Source organism: Pygocentrus nattereri, chromosome 24 (genome assembly GCF_015220715.1).
Source record: "Pygocentrus nattereri isolate fPygNat1 chromosome 24, fPygNat1.pri, whole genome shotgun sequence".
Lineage (NCBI taxonomy): Eukaryota > Metazoa > Chordata > Actinopteri > Characiformes > Serrasalmidae > Pygocentrus > Pygocentrus nattereri.
This window is the reverse complement of record NC_051234.1, coordinates 6,172,038-6,194,389: the sequence shown is the minus strand read 5'-3', so window position 1 is coordinate 6,194,389 and position 22,352 is coordinate 6,172,038. Positions and strand designations below refer to the sequence as shown.

Sequence of the window (22,352 nt, the reverse complement as noted above, 5' to 3'; positions counted from 1 at the left end):
GTGCTTAAATGCTTGAAACTGTAAACCTACATGATGAAGCTGATACCAACGTATAAGTTTATTTCCAAAACCTATTTATTTCAGCATATGTGGAACATCTTCAAGTCCCACGCGGCTCTTAATGAAGCTGCTACAGAGAATGCCAAGAGTGTGCAAAGCTGCAAGGTAAAAGGGGCTCCTTTGAAGAGTCTAACATATAAGATTCCCTACATGGTCAAATACATATCAACTTCTCCTCTAATTAGTGGATTTGGCTGTTTTAGCCAAGCTCATTCCCACCGATGCATTAAATCAACTTGTAAGCGATGACGGCTGAAAGAGTTGTGCTGAGGAGCTTAGTGACATTTAATATCATCATATGCCTTTCCAACAAGTCAGGTGGTCAAATTTCTTCCCTGTTAGAGCTGCCCCGGTCAACTGTAAGCCCTGTTACTGTGAAAAGGAAACGTCTAGGAGTGAGAACAAGAAGACAGGCCAACACGAGATCATAGAACGGAACCGCAAAAGAAAAAATTCCCATCCTCTGTACTCATTGCCGAAGTCCCGCCTCTGGAGGCAACGACAGTGCAAGTAGTGTTTATCAGAAGCCTCACGGAGTGAAGTTCTGTGCTCAAGCAGCCTTCAATAACCTTAATTACCATGTGCTATGCCAAGCACATCGCCTTTGGACCCACCATTTTCACCACATGAGAGTCTACTTGCCTGAAAGCATAGTGGCAACTGCAGAGGTTTGGCAGAGGAGGAATGATGGTCTGGGGCTTTTCATTGTTTGGGTCCCTTAGTTCCATTGAAGGGAGCATTTACAGCATGATATTCTAGATCATGGAACTTTACTCATAATGTCTTGTATTATGATTCAGTGCCATATACTGTTTACTGAAGTAGCCTAGTAGGAATATCAACATCTTATACAGTCAACAAATGAATGTCAAATCAAATAAAGTCAAATTTCAAAAATATATACTGTCAGTTTTCTCGTTTTAGAGCAAATCATGTAAAATAATCTGCACCACTCGCTCGAGTCTCAGGGCTCATTGTAATGGACAGATCTGATTGGCTGAGTAGCATCATGTGTGATATTTACAATGCATGTGATTGGTCTGCGAGTTTCCCGGGGCACTAAAGCTACTGTATAGGCTAGAAATCATACGGCGCTTCAAAATAGCTCCACCCCGACGAAATAAATCAATTATCAGTTGTTTAATGGTTACAGGTCCAGGTCCGCATAGGACAGCATCTGGGTCAGGACTCAGACTGCAGTCTGCCTACTGGTGACCTCTGATCTAGAGACTTGCATACTTTGTATAAACAGTTTGGGGAATTTCCATCATTCTCTGTTCTCTACGCACAAAGTCTAAGAAGAAGTGGCCTGCTGAGTTTGGTATGGACGCACCTGACTGCACAGAGATTTGGCCTCTTCAATCACCGATCACATGAAATGAAGTGCTGACTTCAAGCCAGGCCTTATCATCAAACATCTATGCCCAACCTCACTAATGGAAAAATAGAAGCAATGCTGGTCATTTCATAGCTTTAGTCTTCCTTTATTCTAAAACATGAAAAACTGAAGATAATTCACCTCCCTTTCTTGGAGGAAAGAGTTTCGGTGGTATCCAAGAACAGGAAAAAATAGTTGGAAGTAAGTTAACAGAAAAGTTTCCTCTGTGTTTCCTAAGGACAAAATGCACAAAATCGGGCCTAATTTAATCAGCGAGGTTCACAGAGCACTCGTAGTAGTTGTTTGGCTGCACGGATCATCGGCTTTGCTCACTCGAGCATTCAAAACCATCTTTTTTTTCTGTCTCAGAGACCACGGACATTTCTTCCATTGCTTGCTCCCAATTAATCAGCATCATTCTGTACATCTCTAGGAGACGAGACAAGAAAAAAACATCTGGATGGATCCTGGAGGCAACATAAGCAATGCTCTTACTTTTGCCAAACTCAAAATTTTTTCAAGAAAACTAAAGTGCCCCTAGCATTTTTCCTCCCCGAGTCCCCTCTTAGACACCATTTAAATGCATAAGGCCTAAAACTATTAATCAAGGCAGCAGCAGTAGAGAACTGTACGTGCCATGAGGGTCAACTGTTCAGCTTAGTCGTTCATTGTGTGGGCAGATTTGGAATTGTTTGCCAAGGCAAAAAGTCTTGCCTGTTGGGTTTAGAAATTGGAAACGGGCAATTCATATGAGAGAGACACGTCCTGGGACTACGGCACGGCGTTCCTGAAAGCCAATGATCCAACTTAGAAGCACAGCTGAAAGATTCATCATTTTTATATTGAAATCGCAATTTTCAAAATCGCAAGACCTGCAATTTTCTTATTAAAACATACAGTTCTTCAAGGTTCTTAAGAAAAGATCGTTCTTTAGTAAAGACAGTCATTCTATATAAAGCCATGAACACAGACTCATTTATTTCACCATGCAAAGAACTTTTTATGCATGCAAATCCTTATGGTTCTACATAGAACCATTGTCTTTACTAAAGAACCCTTGAAGAACCATCTTTATTCAGTGTGCATGTTAGCAAAAACTTTGTTTTAAGTTTTGAAAGGGGAAACAGAACCTAAAAAGAGTTTGTGAACTGCCTGTAGGTGAGTTAGACCAATCAGAGGCCACCAAACCTCCATGTGTTGTGACATCACAACCACAACTTCCAGGTAGTTTGACACACTACGTTCAGGGGTCGAGCCTCAAGCCAAAAAAGGTGGACGTTCTGGTCTTCTTGGCCAAAAAATCTAATTAAAAAAAAAAAAAAAATCACTATTTAAATTGCAGTCGCAATATTAGTTGGAAAAATCGCAATTAGATGTTTTCCACAAATCGTTCAGCCCTACTTAGAAGGTTAAAATATACCAACTGATGGCGAACAGCATGGAGAGAAATCTGCAGTGTCGTGCGATCAAGAAGACTGCGAGTACAGTAGAAGCTGGTGGGGATATTCATTACGATTAACTTGTCACCCCAGAGCAGCCACACTTGTTTTGATTAATTATTAAGTCATCCTCTTAAGACATGTGCTAAGCCATGGAGGACCTGGAGAATGATGCAGACCAGTGGGATTTCCACTGGGATTGAGACACCTCCTGATAATACAGCATGACTAATACTGTCAGCTAATCATCTCAAGCCACAGTTTTATCAGTATTGGTGGAAATGTAATATAATCAATATAAGACACAAATATAAGACACAAAATAGCAAACAACACTTATATCATGCATAACTGTAACTTGCTGCTGTTTATGAAACTAGAGTTATATCAGAATTATATCAGACAATAAATCACTGCTCAATCACTGCTGGAGTACAGAATTAAACTATAAATATGAATCTTATTGTATGCTCAATATATTGTCTTACCTTTAAATGGAAGTTAATGAAGCGAGGCTCTATTCAAAGTTATTTTGGACCATTTCTATTGGTCCATTCATCAGCTGGCATACATCTGAGGTATTTACTCCTACAGCGACAGTATATTAAATACAGCAATCAGCCTGACTGGTCAGGACCCCCACAAGACCACCACAGAGCAGGTACTATTTGGGTGGTGGATCGTTCTCAGTACTGCAGTAACACGGACGAGGTGGTGCTGTGTTAGTGTGTGCTAGTCTGAGTGGATCAGACACAGCAGTGCTGCCTGAGAATAGTCCACCAACTAAAAATATCCAGCCAGCAGCGTCCTGTGACCACTGATGAAGGACTAGAGGATGACCAACACAAACTGTGCAGCAGCAGATTAAGTTAAGATTAAGTGATACGTTTTTGATCCCACAACTGGGGAAATTCCACCTCCGCATTTAACCCATCTGTGAAGTGAAACACCACATACACACCAGTGAACACACACACACACTAGGGGGCAGTGAGCACACTTGCCCAGAGCAGTGGGCAGCCCTATCCACGGCGCCCGGGGAGCAGTTGGGGGTTAGGTGTCTTGCTCAAGAACACCTCAGTCATGGACTGTCGGCCTGGGAATCGAACCAGCAACCTTTCGGTCACAGGGCCAGCTCCCTAACCTCCAGCCCACGACTGCCCCCATGAGCTATCATCTCTGACTTTACATCTACAAGATGGACCGACAAAGCCGACCTCAAATAGTACCTGCTCTGTGGTGGTCCAGTGGGGGTCCTGACCACTGAAGAACAGGGTAAAAGGGGGTAATAAAGTATCAGAGAAACAGATGTACTACAGTCTGTAACTGTAGAACTACAAAGTGCAGCTATACAGTAAGTGGAGCTGATAAAATGGACAATGAGCATAGAAACAATGTTATGTTATGTTATGGCTGATCGGTGTGTTAGATTATCACATTTTTAGCCCCTTACAAGTATCAGTATTGGCTGCAAACTGTAATATTAGTAGGTCCCTACTGTGTATATAAGGTTGGTGACCAACCTTTAGATCAGGGGTGCCTGAACTTGTTTTCATAGAGGGCCAAAGTGCAATGTTTTTGTGGGCTGAGGGCACATATATGTACACAAAAAGGATAAGTGGGCTTCAAAATTAATACATTTTATTTCAGAACATTACAGTATAAAACTACTTAAAATACAGAAATAATCTACAGTATAAAATATGTTTATTATTCTTTCATTTTAATGAGTGTGGTGAGGTTAGGGTGACTTTCTGGTAGGCCAAATCAAAGAAGCCCATGGGCCAACACTTTGGGCAGCCTAGATTTAGAGGAAGTATCATTGTCATTGACAGTAAAATCTACTCTTCCTTGTTTAAAAGAAAGTATGAATTACTTTATAACTTCATTATATAGAAGGTGCTCATTATGCGGGGGTGGGGCGGGGGTGGGTGTGGTATCATGGCAAAAATATGACTTCACAATTGTTCAAAACACTTTCATAACACCCAATAATGCAGCACAACCTTTACTTTTTCTGAGGTTTGGTTTTCTGACAATTTGGAATGAATAAAATGTGCCAGCATAATCTTAAATAAAAAGGCCATGAAAAACTAGGAACACAATGTTTTCTTATAATTCAACTTTGGACATATAGGAAAAATAAAATAATGGCACAATTAGCTGACATTTGATCAGTTAACTGGTGACTATGCAGTTTATGCAGTTACTATACAAAGAGTTGTTGTGGGTTACTTTCTCTCTATAATTGGGTCATTCTACAGAAGTGTCCATTTTTGTGTCCCTAGCGTTTACTGATATATGACACTTGAAAAACATTTTAAGGTTACCATTTTTTAAAATTTACAATAAAACCATAAGTTATTTTAACAATTACACCTTTTTCAGCCATCAATTCAGCAATATTGGTTTGTAAGTCAATTATATAGAATTCCAAGCACCACAGAAGAGCTCATCCTCAAAGCCATGTGTGATTTTGAAGAAAAAAAAAACACTTTTTCTGCTATTTTAACCACAATAAACTATACATGACTATGAAATATATGATTTAAATGCTCCCCAGGAGTCGTGTCATTGGTGTTACTGCGCTATGAAGAAAAGCACATGGTCAGTCCAATTTGTCTTTCTGCTTATCAGAGATTTTCTCATTTAACTCATGATTTCATATGAAGCTTTAAGTTGACGTCACTGGTGTGACCGACGTTATTCTTAGATAATTAAACAGAATGCCAATGGATTAAATTACATATTTCTGTGGATGTTCTATGACTGACAGCATGTAGTTTGATGCTCTGTAGCAGCCGTTTCGTAAAATGCATTTTTTCATTAAAATGTCACTGGTGTTACCTTTCTTACGTGGAACACCCATGACGATCGGTAACACCACTGACGCCTATGGGGGGATAAAAAAGCGGACGTTTCTGTAGAATCACCCAATTTGTGTTCAGTGTGACGTATTCACGTTCACTACAATACGATACAATATCATCCCATTGCCTTTACTTAACATAAACACAAAGTCAATTTAGTTAAAACGGGCTTGTCATTTACCAGGCAGAGGTTGCTGTCCAAACCCCACAGTCTGAAGGGACAGAGTCAGCAAAACAGCAGGAAACTGCCCTTAGCTGCGGCCAGGCTTCTGGCCTGGCAACGTAGGACACTGTCAGCCTGACTGAAACACGAAGAGACAAGGGTTAGGATTCGTTCCGCTGACTCATTCCACCAAATGATATTTTGTTGACAGAGACAAATGCTTCTCGCGGCGCTGTTCCCTAGCATGACTTTGCTCCGAGCCTTAATTTCATCTGGAGCGCTGCTGAGAGTACAGCAGAACGCAAGGTGCATTTCAGTAAAGTGCCGGCCCGAAGAGAACCACATCTACCAGAACACTGTCCTACTTCTGTTAGTAGAAGTTAAGCTAAAGTTCAACTAAGAACCTGATTGAAAAATAACAAGAGCTACGTGTAGCCAGCTAGCTTAGCCCAGTCCTCATGCTAAATGCGAGCTAGGCTGAACGTGAAACGGCCCTCTTGTTTCCATTAGCGGCAGCGTTGGCACTGGGAGAGGAGCTGCAGTGGACATTCTGCCAGGGTGATGGAATATAATAGCACAGCAATGAAGCTAAATCAATGACTAATGAACATGTGGAGGTATAAAGGCCGCGGCGCTCGCTGTTTCCAGTGCTGATGTCTCCATTCCTCCACTGCAATAACAGACGTGATATTAGACCAGACTAAATTTGGGCTCACATTACTTCTGTTTCAAGGCAAAATAGAGTCCCTGACATACAGTTGTAAAAATGAAAGAAAGTCATCAGCCAACCTGTTACGTATCCACTGAAAATACGCCTGAAATGAGCAAATTCTTACTAAATACAGCAAAAATGGCAAGATTTATATCATATTTTAAAATTTTCACTCACTCTGCATGAAATGTTCATGATGAATGGAGAAGCGTCAATGCTATAAAACGTCTTGGGAAAAAATCTCTCAGTCCATTAAATGTCCTGAAATTTAGGAAGCTTTGCCCGTGTCCTGTTAACCCTCTGTTGCATGAATTATTACATAAAGATGATAAAAAATGTTTCAATGTTTTTCGGTTACTTAAAATTGCTTAAATAATGGAAATATTTGAAAAACAATGATTCATAAAATTAAGTAGGGTATTAGTAAATTAGTTAGAAAATTAGTAAAAATTCAAAGTAAAAGACCCTTTTTCCACAATTAGATAGGAAATCAGAGATTTTATATTACTGCTTCTTAGTTAAATTGAGATAAAGTAACTGTTGCCATGTGGCAACACTGTGCAATAGAAGGCTAAGTAACTTTTTTGGAGATGTGAGATTTTGTCACAACACAACAATTTTTTGTTGTAATGTCACACAATGACAAATGTGTTTCTGACATTAAATTGGGGCTGTGAATTCAGCGCCATATACATTTTACACACTTGCCAGACTTTTCATTTGAAATCGCTGAATAATCTACTCGTTTTATTACGGTAGTTGACCACTCCAAATTACTGAATGTGTGTCAACCAAAAAAAACCTGAAATCGCTGTCTCTACTGTAACCAGCATGTGACAGGCAAGCACACAGGCCTCCTCGCCTCACGGTTCTGCCACTTTAATGCTTTTAAAGCGCAGTTGGGCCTAAAGTTACTCCCATCCTTACTGTCTACAAATATGTTCAAATTCACACTCTTCCAGACAGGGCTGTTTTTAGCAGGAGGCAGTTAGGATGCAGTGACCCCAGTGGCCAATGGGTTGGGTTACGGGAGCTTAGCAGGGCAAATCCCTCTCTAATCCCGAGAGAGCGCTGTAGCCCTGTTTACAGTGTGGAGCAAAAATGTCCACTGCTCACTGGCCATTTCAACCAGCCACCAACAAACAAATGACGTACTGTACTATGACTAGACTATAAGCTGTTGGTGAGAAAAACAAACAAACAACAAGTTAAAACATTTTTGATGATTCATTAATATGGAAAAAAAATGCATTTGCTGCTCAGTCAGGACAGGAAAAGAGCTCTGAGGCTGCTCACCAGACAAGGTTACTGAGGACGGAAAAGGGCTGAAGTTAATACCAGCTGTCATGTAGTCCATAGTATTGCTAGTAGCAACAAAATAAGCACCCGTTGCACTGGTTGCATTGCTGCTTACAGTACAGGAAGCACATGTAGTTCCCCAAGAGACTGATTACGACAAAGAGGCCTCCAGACAAGCTGGCAGCTAGATGTGAAAGAACGGAACCTATAAATCTGTGATGAAATGATAGCAGTGTTAATTAATATTTCTTTCACGTCTAAACACCCTACAGGGGCAGCATCACTCCGCCCTGGCTAAAAGAATGAATTTGGCATATAAAACGGAAAGTCCATGCCACAGAAATCACTAGGTGAACTCTGGAGAGGCTCTGAGAATTTGACTAGTGTTAATCTGTTAGAAAATATTTCCTCAGCATGCCTTGTGCCTCTGTTGATCCCAGGAATCGGCAACACACATGTGGCTCTATTACTGCCCTGTTGTGGCTCCACAGCTGAATCAGATTTGTGGGTAATAATAAAATAATCCTCCTTTACAGTAAAGTAAAGCTCTGCTGATCGCTCAACACAGTTTAACAATAAATGGTCTTAAACGCTGGAGTTAATGTAGAACTGCTGATTCACCCTTTACCCCTGAAGATCAGCGCAGACTGCTGGTCACCATAGCAACGCAGACCACACGTTTGCCTAGCTAGTAGTTAACGAATCGGCAAAGTGAGAGATTTAAGATGAATATTGATGATTCAGAGATTAATGGACTTATTTGGGTTTATAATCACTCCAGTTGGTTTCCTGATACGTTTAATCTGCAATGAGAAACTGACAAACACTAAAACATCATGAAGCTCTTATGAAGTTGCTTCCAATTCACCAGCTTTTTGTTCAAATTTCCATGTTCCACCTTAAATGGAACAGTTAGCTACTTTCGCCTCTGGCACATTTAAGGCGGAACATGAAAATTCAAACAAAAAGCTGGCGAATATAAAGCAACTTCATCCTCGTAAAAAGTCGGAGCGTTGAGAACAAACTGTTCTACTGCTGCGGGAGATGCGAGAAAAGAGGCTATAGCTGAGCTGAAGTCTGCATTTCAGCACATATATTATACACTCACTGGCCACTTTATTAGGTACAACTGTTCAATTGTTTATTAACACAAACAGCTAATCAGTCAATCACATGGCCACAACTCAATGCATTTAGGTATGTAGAGGTGGTGAAGACAACTTGCTGAAGTGCAGACCGAGCATCAGAACGGGGAAGAAAGGGGATTTAAGGGACTTTGAACGCGGCGTGGTTGTTGGTGCCAGACGGGCTGGTCTAAGTATTTCAGAAACTGCTGAGGATTTTCACACTACTGGGATTTTCACACACAACCATCTCTAGGGTTTACAGAGAACGGTCCGAAAAAGAGGAAATATCCAGTGAGGAATGTTTCCAACACCTTGTTGAAAGTATGCCATGTTGAAAGAAACCCAAGGTGGGGGGGGTCCAACCTTTCACTAGCAAGGTGTCCCTAATAAAGTTGCCAGTGAGTGTATGTTTAGTCTTAACCAGCAAATTAGCATGAACTGAGACATATTTACAGCCAAGACAGTGAAAAGCTACTTCAATAAAATGGACATGAAATGTCGTGGCTCCCAAGGTGGTTCGATGTTTGCTGAAACTTAACAAAATGGCTCTTCTTAACATTTATGTTGCTGTTATCATTGTTAAAGGAAGGTCACTTTGGAGGAAGAAGGAATGGATATGTTGAATACTGTGTGGAGAGAATGCTTAGGAAAATAATACATTCTCAATAAACACCCGCTATTATCTTATTCAGTTCAAAGGAGTATATAGGACATGTTCCAAAGATGAACTTCTTCTTGGTCTTGGTCTTGGTCTTGACCCATGGTCAACTACTACAAAGTCTTGGTCTTGACCAAGGGTCGACTGTACAAAGTCTTGGTCCCGACCCAGAGTCGACTACTTCAAAGTCTTGGTCCTGACCCAGAGTCGACTACTACAAAGTCTTGGTGCTGACCCAGGGTCGACTACTACAAAGTTTTGGTCTTGACCAAGATTCGACTACAACAAAGTCTTGGTCTTGACCCAGAGTTGACTACAACAAAGTCTTTGACCTTGACTCGAACTCCAATACTATAAAGTCTAGATATGAACTCAACTATTAGTCTTGGTCTTGACTCAAACTTGATTAATACAAAGTTGGTCCATTTCTTCACCATGATGTCACGGTTGGCTCCTCCCACTATTCCATGTGGTCCTTTGTTGTGATGTTCCATGTTTTAGTTTTGATATCCGTAGTCCTGCCCCTTGTTTTGTAACTCCGCCCCTGATTGTTTTCACCTGTCCCTTATCTTCCTGGTATTGTATTTAAGCCCTGTATTTGCCCTTTGTTTTCGCTGGTCTTTGTATTGGTCTGTGTTTGATGTTTGTTTTGTTTCTCTGCGTTATTGATTGCATTCCAGTTTTGTCATGTCTGGCCCACGATCCCCCACGAAGAAAAAATATACGCTACATACCTTGACTTATGTGTAATTGACTGCATTACATGCGATGCTGGAAGTGACCTCCATTTGCCAGACACATGAAGGGGTACAGGAGTGTGCACCCAGAAGTTGCAAACAGAGGTCAGTGTCGCAATGGCTGTCCGGTGCCTACCTCATCGTTCCGACGCAGGGGCATCCTGGCTTGTTCAAAGCTCCATATACTGAGAAGCACATTGCTCATTGTTTGGTTCAGATTGCTTTGTCCTACAGAGAGTTATTACAGAACGTTCAGGGCCTTAGTCAAGTTAACCTCTCTGTAGAATCTTTCAAATTTTAAAATGAATTTCAGAACTTTTGTTATCCTGATCTATTTCTTTTGAGTTAATGACAGTGTACATTCAAGCTCACATGGACTCCACAAGCCTCTGATGAGAAGATCAAATCCTCCTGAACATCATCTGAACACTTCAACAGAAGGAATAAGACCAAAAAGAACTGAGCTTTTTGTTCAAGGCCTTAACTTTCTCAATGCCACAAATTTGCTTACATTTGAATAGTGACCTCAAAATTGCACAGAATCTTGAATTTGTCGGCTTCATTTTACTTGACATAACTTCACTTTATTTCACATTTACCATCAAATTGAAAATATTGTTGTTTATTTCCAGCTTTAAATGAAAAAAGTCCCATATTTTCAACGTGGTCTCAGATTTTTGGAGCCCACAGTACATGGTGCATAAACTGCACGATTAGCCTCATATGCAAGTTTAGGAAAATAATGTTTTTTTTGGGCAGAATGTGTCCTATTTGCACCTGAAATCTGGCACGGAAAGCTGAGGACATCTGGCTTTGGAAGCTTTGCAGGGATAGGATAGACAAACATGGATCTGCATGTACATTATGTTACCTTTTTTGCAGCACTGCCACTATTGATTTAAAGCAGATGTGCCAAATCCAGGACATCTACCACCCTGGAGAGTTCAGATCCAGCACACCTGGCTCTAATACTCAGAAACTCCTGAAGGTCTTCATCCCCTGGATCAGGTGTTTTTGATTAGGTCTGGAGCCAAATCATGTATGATGGTAGATCTCCAATACCTGGGCTGGGCACTGCTGATTTAAAGCCTATGCTGGTCAAGCAAAAGCTGGTCTATTAGTCACAACCACAGAACTCAATGAGGGAATATCACAGTTACTGCAACAATCCCTCAAGAATGAATGGTCAAAATCATTGAATTCATGTTTTCCTGAAAAGGGAACTATTTATCGTTCATTAAACTGAACCTCATTTCTAGCCTTTCTGTTTGTTGAAGTTGTTCTTTCACTGTTAAGTGGTGCAGGTCTGAGTCACCATCTGCTTGGCTGACTTATCACTTGAGCACCACTCTTGTTTACCTGGGAGGATTCTTTAGCCCCTCCTCAGGCCGGAGGATTTGCTTTGTTATGTAACTCTCTGGGGTGAGCTGCTGATGTGGTGTCCATACTACGATAAGCACAGATCCTGCACGTGTACATGAACGGGCGCGCATATGTGTGCACCAATGACAAACCATAGTTCCAGCTGAAAAACAAAACCTTTAAGTAATTTGAAACTCATCAATCCAGTCATTCATTCATTGCCGTAATGAGTGGTGCAATATGGCAACTGAGGTCTGCGCATATAGTGCAGCCGCACATCTGATTCACTGTTATTTGACTTTACATTGACTTCTGACTACCTGTGCGAAATTATTTCAATATGAACCACCCTTGATTGAACTCGCGATCTCCTGATGACAGGGCCAACGCTTAGACGGCTGCGCCACTCGGGAGCCCAAAGAGAAGTGTTTTGCATTTAACAGTGGTGTGTTATCATATATTCATTCTTTTACAACAAAAAAAAAGTTCATGAAATGAACATTCTCCTCGTTTAGCGGTCCGTGGTTGCTTGGCAACGATGCCACACTCTAAAGGAATAACCTATCTTGGCAGAATAATTGTTCACGTCAACTATTATTAAAAACAACAAACCATTTTTTACAGAATTGTATATTTTTTCATATTTTATGTTGGCTGCTGTTTTATAAAAGCAATAAGGCATGAGAGGCCAAGCGTTACAGTGATGTGACCACAGGCAAGGGAGCTTTAAGCACACAGCTTCGTCTTGTTCTTAATAACACTCTTCCCATGATAAAAGCGCAGTAACTCACAGCCTCTCGTAACTTATTGCTTTATTATAACTTCAGTGTGAGTTCAGTGGGCGGGGCTGAAATGCAGTAGGCTGAAAAAAGTGGATATCCGTAAAGGTGACATCACAAAACAATTAAAGCAAAATGGCCTGCTTTGCAGTTTAGTTTCCTTCTATAGACTGTTAGGAACTGTCACAGTGTTTATAACCATATTAAACCTTTTATTAAAAAACTGATGAAAATTCAAGCTTTTAACTATATGGGCCTTTTCATAAAGTCAATAGTGTAAAAAATAAAGTATCACTTTTACCCATCCAACATGAATTTGTCTAACATGCATTAGCCCTTTAACAACTGCCACACTTTTTCAGTTTTTTATACTCTACTATATATAAAAGGCTGGATTAAATATTCTTCTTACATAAAAGCTTTTGGTCAGACAGAAAGGATGCCGAAAAAATACACTCTGAACTCAACAGCAATGCGTCTCATCTTTATAGTAAGTGACAGTGAAGTGCTTTTAGCAGTAAATGCTGTCTGACTGAGGCCTGCCAAGGTGAAGAGTAAAGGCTACTGGAGTGAGGGCTCTATTGTACGGTTTGAAGCCAAAAACGCCGAGCTTGGTCTCTCTCCTGGAGTTCTGCTGATTGCTGTCCTACTTTATAAAATTAGCCATGTATTTATTCTGCTCACGTGTCCTTGTTGTTACAGCAATCAGGGACAGAGCGACCACAGGTGGGAAATCGTGACGGGTATCTATAGATGCTCATCGCTCTCATGCTGGTTCTAAATATTTAGGACTAAATATGTGTGAAGCAACTGAGAAACGTCCAGTGCTCCACTGCTCGGTTCGGGATAAGAGTTGCAGCTTGGCTGAAGAAACGGTGATTCTACGTTTTAACAGGACTGTAAATTTGTTAAAGACGTGACCGTCACAACAAAGTTGTGTCATTAGAAATTCCAGATCTAATGCAGTGGCTGGTTTCGCAGGTCTAGGAAGAAGCCTGTGCTAGCCTTCACCCTCCTAGCCTTGATAGCATCATGTGATTGGGGGAGTCCTAACTAGCAGGTGGAATTGGAAATGTATAAATTGGGAAGAAAGTTGGGTAAAAATAAAAAAATCCATTCCTCTACGGCACAAATAAATGAGATCCTTTAGCTCTTCTATAAAGGCTACAGAGACAAATACATATATATGTATCTGAGTATCTATATCGTCATTGCCGGAACAAATCCTTCTCCATTTTTATCATTTTTCAGTTTTTGACATAATTTGAAATGGCTCTTTACATTGTGCCAAAATTTCATGACCAATTAACCAAAATAAATGGACCAGAATGACTTGGAAAAAAGTCTGGTTCCATTGACTTACATTAGAAATAAAGTTCTTTTTCCGTCTCCTATAAAGTTCCCATTTTGGAGATACGAGGTTTTGTTCAGACAACAGCAACATGTATTTTTACATAGGCACACAACAATTATTACACATACACATATACACTCGCTAAACCGCTTATCATCCTGGGTCAGGGAGGGTGCTGGAGCCTATTCCAGCATTCAGTGAGCAGAAACACCCTGGAGAGGTTGCCAGTCCATCACAGGACAGACATACACATTCATACATACATTTACATTGAGGGGCAATTTAGCATCTCCAACTGGTCTGATTGCTTGTCTTTGGACTGTGGGATGAAAACCGTGGCAGCCGGAGGAAACCCACACAGAACAGACTCTGGTCACCCAGCTGAGGAATCGAACCTAGACCCTACTTGGCTCTTTAGCCTAATGGTTAAGTTACTTGTCCCCTTTGTGGTAGAGCAGTGTCCAATTCCCACACAGCTCTTATTAGGCTAATGGTTTGAGTTAAATCGTTTATCGTATTTATATGACAGCTAAAATTTCACAATTGTGACTGCCCTATTTTCTAAGTGAAAATAACACATCCTCTTCAACATATTGTCACGGTTGGCTCCTCCCAGTCCTGTCCATGTGCTCATGTTTTGGTCTTGTAACTCCGCCCCTGATTGTTATCACCTGTCCCTCATTGTTCCGTGTATTTAAGCCCTGTGTTTGCCCCTTCCGTTTGCCAGTCTTTGTATCTTTGTATCATTGTATCATTGTACCTTTGTATCGTGTCTTTGTACCTGGTCTTCGTTTGTGTTGATTCTGGTCATGTCTTACCCTCGATCTGTCCGTGTCGGCTCATTGACCCTGGACTGTTCTGACTACGACCCTGGATTTGCCCGTAATGAATCTCGCTTATCTCAGCGTATGCGTCCGCCTCCTCGCTCCCCCTTACAGAAAGACTGGCCACCACAGGACGCAGCAGGTAAGCGAGACTCCGGCATGTGGTTGTTCCGTTGGGACGAAACTCCGGCTGTTTTAAAGCAGCCCGAGTTCGCTGTGTCCCAACGCCACCAAGCCGGAGACAGCAAATCCCCTGGCGCTGAGGGAACACGAGCGTCTCGTCGGTCCCGCAAGAAAGCGGAGGACCTTCCCGCCTTGTGTCCGGGCGACGAGAGCTCAGGTAAGCGCCTTGGGTCTGCCCGTCTTGAGCGCCACTGCAGGGAGGAGCGACCTGCAGTGCAAGACGGTGTCAGACGGCAGGAGCATTCAGATGACCCGTTTTTTGGTACTCGGCTCGTTCGCAAGCGTCACTGCGAGCTGCCAATCACTCGAGTGAGCATTGGGAACGGCCGAGTGGGTCCAGTATCTGTGTGTTCCTCCAGGTTGGAGCAGAGGCCCCCAGCCCAAAGGCTTGATCCCGTGGCCGCACCCCGCGGCACTTCTGATCCCGTGGCCGCACCCCGCGGCGCTTCTGATCCCGTGGCCGCACCCCGCGGCGCTTCTGATCCCGTGGCCGCACCCCGCGGCGCTTCTGATCCCGTGGCCGCACCCCGCGGCGCTTCTGATCCCGTGGCTGCACCCCGCGGCGCGCCTGCGCCTCCGGACCCGCCGCCAGTCGCCGCGCCTCCGGACCCGCCGCCAGTCGCCGCGCCTCCGGACCCGCCGCCAGTCTCCGTGGACGTCGCAGCAGGCCCCGCGCCTGCCTCCGTGGACGTCGCAGCAGGCCCCGCGCCTGCCTCCGTGGACGTCGCAGCAGGCCCCGCGCCTGCCTCCGTGGACGTCGCAGCAGGCCCCGCGCCTGCCTCCGTGGACGTCGCAGCAGGCCCCGCGCCTGCCTCCGTGGACGTCGTAGCAGGCCCGCCTGCCTCCGTGGACGTCGTAGCAGGCCCGCCTGCCTCCGTGGACGTTACATCCCCTTTGTTCCCACCCATCCCGCCCTCGTCTGTGTCTGTTCCCCCTGGGAATCCCGTTTCTGTCCCTGTTCCCCGTGGTCCTTCTGTGTCTGTTTCCGTTCCTTTGTTTCTGCCTTGTTCTGTACCTGGTTTTGTCCTTTTCCCTACTGTTGTGTCTGTCTCAGTTCCCTTTCCCGTTGTGGTTCCCGTTCCTGTGTCTCCTTTTGTTTCTGTTCCTGTTTCTGTTTCCGTGCCCGTTTTCGTTCCTGTGTCTGTCCTGGTGCCTGTTCCCCTGTCTTTTGCGTGGTCTGTTGTTCGTTCTTGTTTTCCTCGTCCTGTGTCTCCGGTCGTCTCTCGTTCGGCGTCGTTTTGTGTTGTGCCTCCTCGTCCTCCCTCCGTTTTTTTGTCCTCGTTCTGTTTCGTCTGTTCCTGTGTCTGGTGTGTTTCCATCTGTTCCTGTGTCTGGTGTGTCTCCGTCTGTGTCTGTTCCTGTTTCTTGTAGTTCTTCCTCTGTGCCTGTTTCTGCGTCTGTGTCGGTTTCTTGTTCTGCCTCTGTGCCCGTTTCTGGTTCTGCTCTGGCTTCGGTGTCTGTGCCAGTTTAGTTTTGTCTTTCTCTGGGTTTCGCTTTTTTGTTGGTTTGTTTTGTTCTGTGTGGCACGCCCGGTGTGCGTGCCTTTGGGGGGGGGTTCTGTCACGGTTGGCTCCTCCCAGTCCTGTCCATGTGCTCATGTTTTGGTCTTGTAACTCCGCCCCTGATTGTTATCACCTGTCCCTCATTGTTCCGTGTATTTAAGCCCTGTGTTTGCCCCTTCCGTTTGCCAGTCTTTGTATCTTTGTATCATTGTATCATTGTACCTTTGTATCGTGTCTTTGTACCTGGTCTTCGTTTGTGTTGATTCTGGTCATGTCTTACCCTCGATCTGTCCGTGTCGGCTCATTGACCCTGGACTGTTCTGACTACGACCCTGGATTTGCCCGTAATGAATCTCGCTTATCTCAGCGTATGCGTCCGCCTCCTCGCTCCCCCTTACACATATTTTAATGCACAATTACTGTTTTTGCTAGATTTAACATATTAGGAAAAAAATATAAAAATTTTGGAAACTAAACTTTGTCAAAAAAAAAAAGAAATGTCACATTTAAGCATGTACTCTGTAGCGGATGTGTTAACTTATTTAATTCACTTAGAAAATCAACAAAACGTCATTCACGTACAGATTCATAAATGAATATGCATGTTTTGAGCGTGTTTTACAGTATTTATTGTACATACTGTTTCATTAGTCTTTCAAAAGTGGGATGACATAGCTAGAAATCCTGTATATAGACATGCTGCATTTTATTGGACTGTTTATCTCAACTCTTCATGTTAAATATAAAGATAAATAAACTGCCATAGAAAATCTAAAATTCATACAAACTTTTTTGTTATTATTTTCGGTATTTTAACTTTCACAACATTAGCTCCATATCAGAGTCATTTTTCTAAGAATAAGCAAGAAATATTGATCCTATATTCTTGAAAACACTGCTTTCAAACCTATGAGTGGTGGTGTATACAATACTGACCACTTATTTTGCCATTTAAATCTCTGTTGCCTTTGATTTCAGAGCCTCCTCTCGGCTGAATCCACCTATAAATCAACACTGCTGTAAGAGGAGCGAGGCACTTCAACCGAGGCAATCTCGGAAATTGAATCGTGGGTTAGGCTGATTGCTCACGTGAGAGAACAGACCTTGTTTGCGGAGATATAAGTGACTTTCACCTTCTGTGAACTTCAGTGAGGTTTGGCTCTGGGCTGTTTGCTCATACAAGACCACACAAGGCTCGTTTACTGTACCGTACAACGAGACCTTCAGCCACCCGCAGCATTAGAAAAGCAAAGGCACTTAAACATATGAACCTACAAGTCCATCCTGATGATCACAGAGCTTATCCCAAGGCAGGAACACTGGCTCCAGGAGCTTTAGAACTTAGACGGTGGTCACGTTTCTATGTCAGAAGATAAGGCCGATTAATTGCTACGGCGTTTGACAATGGTATACATCAAATACAACAATAAAGCAGAGTTAACGGCTGCTATACACCTTGTTCTGTAACATAAACTGTTTAATAAATGGCTAAAAGCAGGTTCAATTAAAGTAGGACCTTCAAAACAGAGCATAACAAAAGATCACAACAATTGTTTTGTTAGTTTCTACACAAAAATATATATCAAATGTATTAAATTATATATTAATGCATATTAGTATATTTCATAGCAAAGCTAACAGCCAATAGTCTTTGAACTGCTCAACATCTATCTAAAAATATTTATATCTTTTTCCAGTTTTAAATTTTTTATCTGAATTACAAATAATACCAAAATATACATTTTATTCATCTTTGCACTTCATTAGTTTTATTTAATTTAAACTTTATTCCAGTATTTTTAATTTTTTGCTTTTATTTTTACTTATTACACCTACCATTTTAGGGTAAGGCACTTTTAGCTGTGACATATATTACCCTTATTATTATTGCTATTATTATTATTATTTAAAGTTTTTATTAGATAAAAGAATTACATATTCAATTGTACTGAACAAAGGATTGCTGCACCATTAAGAGCTTGAAACAGAATGTTTTTGTCTTCTAAATAAAATACTAACAATAGCATAATATGAGTGCAAGTGTTCTAATAATGAAAAATATGTATATATAATTTCTCAGAAAAACTACTTACTATTGCTATAATAATAATAATAATTATTATTATCATTATTATTATTATTTATTGGATTAGTAGTAGCAGTATCTTCAAGGTAAAACTGCACATTTACTGCATGTTTAGTTTATTCTTACTTACTTAAATTCCAAAAAGCATATTCAGTGATAAAACTCTTGTCTGATCTTGAAAGTTAATAGCTAACACTATCTGTCATAACAATACATAGTAAGTAATAATTAATGTTCTTATAACCAATAAATAAGCATAAAATCTGTTTAAGCAGCTTGAAACATGGTGTAAATTCTGTTGATTTCTTCTAAATAACATTGTAGCAATAACATAAAATGAATACAATAATGTTCTAAAGACTAATGAATATGCATTAAATGTGCCTTTTACATTTAGAGAAAAAAATCAGTATTGTTTTTATTATTATTAAATATATATTAATATTTTTCTAAGAAAAAAACAAGGCTTGTTTAGTGTATATGTATTAGTTATATGTGTCAGTTATTATAAATTAGCCAAATTAGGGAGTATCTTTAATATTAAAACACTTGTCTGGTGTTTGAAACTAATTGTTGACAGTATCTGTAATAACAACAGCACAATAGGAATGCATTAATGATCCATCAGCTAATAATTAAACATTAAACATGCATTATTATTTTAACATTTATTTCAATCAGATTAGAACGAAATTTTAGAAACCTAAATAACATGAAGTAGTTATGCATTCTATTCTAACAAGGCATCTTTCCTTATTTCTAGGTTGTCTTCTTTTCCGAATGGCATTATAACAATAATAACAAAAAGTTCTAATGAACAATAAATATGCATTCTGTTTTTGTCTTAGAACAACTTTTATTATTACTATTGAATCAAAGAGGAAGTCCCTCGATTTTCTGTTATAACTGAGATATAAACAAAGTCATTCGGAGTGGATGTGAAATGCTTCATTTGCAGAGAAACGACCGACTCAGACTTCTTTACAGTGGTGGTGATGGGAACCAGAGGTCCTGATGTCCACAACACAAACATAGCCACTTTATTTTCTATCCAAAACCACCGGTGAACCTACCTTCTGAGTTTTAAATGGAAAATAGTGGTCAACCTAAAAAAATCAGGTCTTCTTAGGGGACTATTTTGCCCTGGAACACCCTTCATGTATCCCTCCACCACGAATTGACTGAAATAAATTGATCAAAATATGTTCAAAATAGTCCAAAACTTTATCACAGGACTACTGTAAGACGGAGTCTCAGACATCAGGCCGTGAATTCACAACCATAACTTTCTGTGAGGGAGCTTTGAGAGGTGGACGTCTGGTTCCTATCGCCACCACTGCAAGCAATTCTGGCTCGGTCAGTTTCTCTAGAGCTAAGCATGCAGGGTGGAGTTCCCCTTTAATATCATCAGTCCAGTATATTCTGGAGATCCAACCAGACCTTCACGCCCCACAACATCCAGCCCTGTAGATCTGACCAGTGTCCTGCCATGACTGCTTACAAATGCAATATCAGTCCAGCCAGGGTCCTCTCAACTAACTTCCAGCACAGTGGACGCTCAGCCCTGCCCACCCTATTCCTCCAGACCTCCAGCCACCACTGTTATGTAAGGCATCAGAAATGACCTGAGGTCCACCACTGACCAAGAAACTCAGCAAGCCAGTGACCATCAGTACTGTCATGGGACGCAACGCCTGCCTAACACGGGACGGTGGTCTTGGCTAGAAGAGCCCACCTGAACGGCTGCAGCAGCATCATCTGAAAAGTTGATGCAACGTGAACGCGCCTGTAAACACACCGTCCCGTCCCAGCACGGTGCGCGCTCTCGAGTTTCATCCCCACTTCCTCCGGTGTCCGGTGATGCACAGCCAGTGTTGTGATAAAAGGATGAGGCACAGAGCGAAGGGGGGGAAACAAGCAAACAAACAAACAAACAAACAAACAAGCCTCGTTTACTTACTTTCAGAGTGTCATCGCTCTGGCGCGTGAGCCGCTCGCCGCAGAAACTCGTGCGTGTTTTCCAGGCTGCAGAGTAATCTGACCTTCTCAGGATAGACTGTACCATCTCCGCCTGGGAGGGGGGGCCGCTGGGACCGTACCAAAGCTCGGCGTGCTAGGAAGCGGTTCATCTTTCAGGCTTTGTTTGTGCTGCGAAGGGTGTCATTTTACATGTCAAATAATTTAAAAAGTCGCAGTGATTCATTTCTAGGTGATGAGATGGTGTCATTTTGGACGTCTGTCACTTTCAGGTTAGCTAGTTGGCTAAGCTAGCTGGGTATTTGGACCAAGCTATAACAGAGCACCTGCCTGTGAGGGTAGAAGTGCTCTGTGAGAGCTCAGCCAGAGCTGGAGTTCAAGAAAAAGCCACTAAAAAAAGGTTTAGTCTGCGTCTCTCTGGCTGTATGATGCGGTTTGAACGTGTCTGTAGCCTTGTAGCCCACTTCAGACAAGCTGTAGCTACATTGCTTTCAGTGGCTGTGCAGAAGTCAGAGACCACCCTTCATCTATTTAATTTCCCGGTGATTAGGATTTAGAAGCATTTTGCCAACTGTGTTTGCACACTGACGAGTTAGACCTCTACATCTAACCCATCCGTGCAGGGAAACACCCACATGCATGCACACTAGTGAACACACACACACACACTAGGGGCGGTGAGCACACTTGGCCGGAGTGGTGGGCAGCCCTATCCATGGTGCCCAGTGAGCAATTGGGGGTTAGGTGTCTTGCTCAAGGGCACTTCAGTCACGGACTGTCAGCCGAGGGGATCGAACCGGCAACCTTCCGGTTACAGGGCTGGTTCCCTAGCCTCCAGCCCACGAAGTGAAGTACAAGTAGAGTTGGGATGTACAGAAGTATTTAGAATATGTACTCAGGATAAAATTATTTTTAAAATATCTGTATTTAGTCTAAGTTACATTTTGTAAATCCAGTAAATCTCTGCTAGAAGCCCCAACTAAGACATATGGGATGTCTATTGAAGTTTAAAGTGCAGAGTGATTCAAAAAGATTCATCCAGATTCAAAATCATTTATTTCACTTGGAAATCATGACGGAACAATGCGGTGAGTTGTAAATGGTATAAGTGAGCATAAAGTTTATTATGTAACTGTACAGGGAGATTCATTCGAAAGAGGCCCTGAACGTTCTGTAATAGCTCTCGCTACGAAGAAGCAATGTGATCGCAACGACATGCAATGTGCTCCTCAGTATATGGAGCTTTGAACAGGCTGTGATGCCCCTCCGTCGGAGCGATGAGCTAGACGCCAGACAGCCATTGCGACGTTTAACCATCGAAATGTATCTGGCAGAAAAGAGAGATCACTTCCAATCGATTACGCATACGTCAAGTTATGTGGTGTATTTTTTGGTTCAGGTTGCTTCATCCTAACGGGAGATACAACAGAATATTCAGGGCCTCTTTCAAGTGAATCTCCCTGTACAAGTGTTCAATATGAACCTCCTCCAGCTGTACAGACATCAACGCCATACTCAAATTCATCCCATACTCGATTGAGCATGTTGGGTGTCGCACTCGCGGCTCTTTCAGTGCGAGATCATCCAGTGTTGTGGAACCAGCGACGAGCGCTCTGAGCTGCTGGAGGTTCACTGGAGACGGACGTCACGTTGCAGTTCACTCTTATTGAAGTGGAGAACGCAGAACACTTTCTACTGAGGGATCTCCATCTCCTCTCAGACTGAAGGGAGCCATCTTCCAGTGACAGAAACTCTATAACCCCTTCTTTCAGTTGGATTGTGATTGGTTCCTAGGCGCCTCACGGTTGTAAAAATATGGCGCTTTGAAATAAGATTAATCTT

The 22,352-nt window shown here is 42.1% G+C and overlaps 1 protein-coding gene across 3 annotated transcripts in view; it reads right to left on the bottom strand.

The window, feature by feature from the left end:
• oxr1a (oxidation resistance 1a) overlaps positions 1-20,591 on the bottom strand; it is a 305,121-nt gene extending 284,530 nt beyond the window's left edge. For 2 of the 3 annotated variants that reach the window (XM_037534094.1, XM_037534096.1), the window contains exon 1: positions 20,494-20,591. The gene's annotated coding sequence lies outside the window, so the exon portion shown is untranslated. Of the gene's footprint in view, positions 1-5,928; positions 6,050-20,493 lie in introns of those variants that run through there. The other variant, XM_037534095.1, reaches the window with a different exon arrangement.
• Between the last annotated feature and the right edge of the window lie 1,761 nt (positions 20,592-22,352).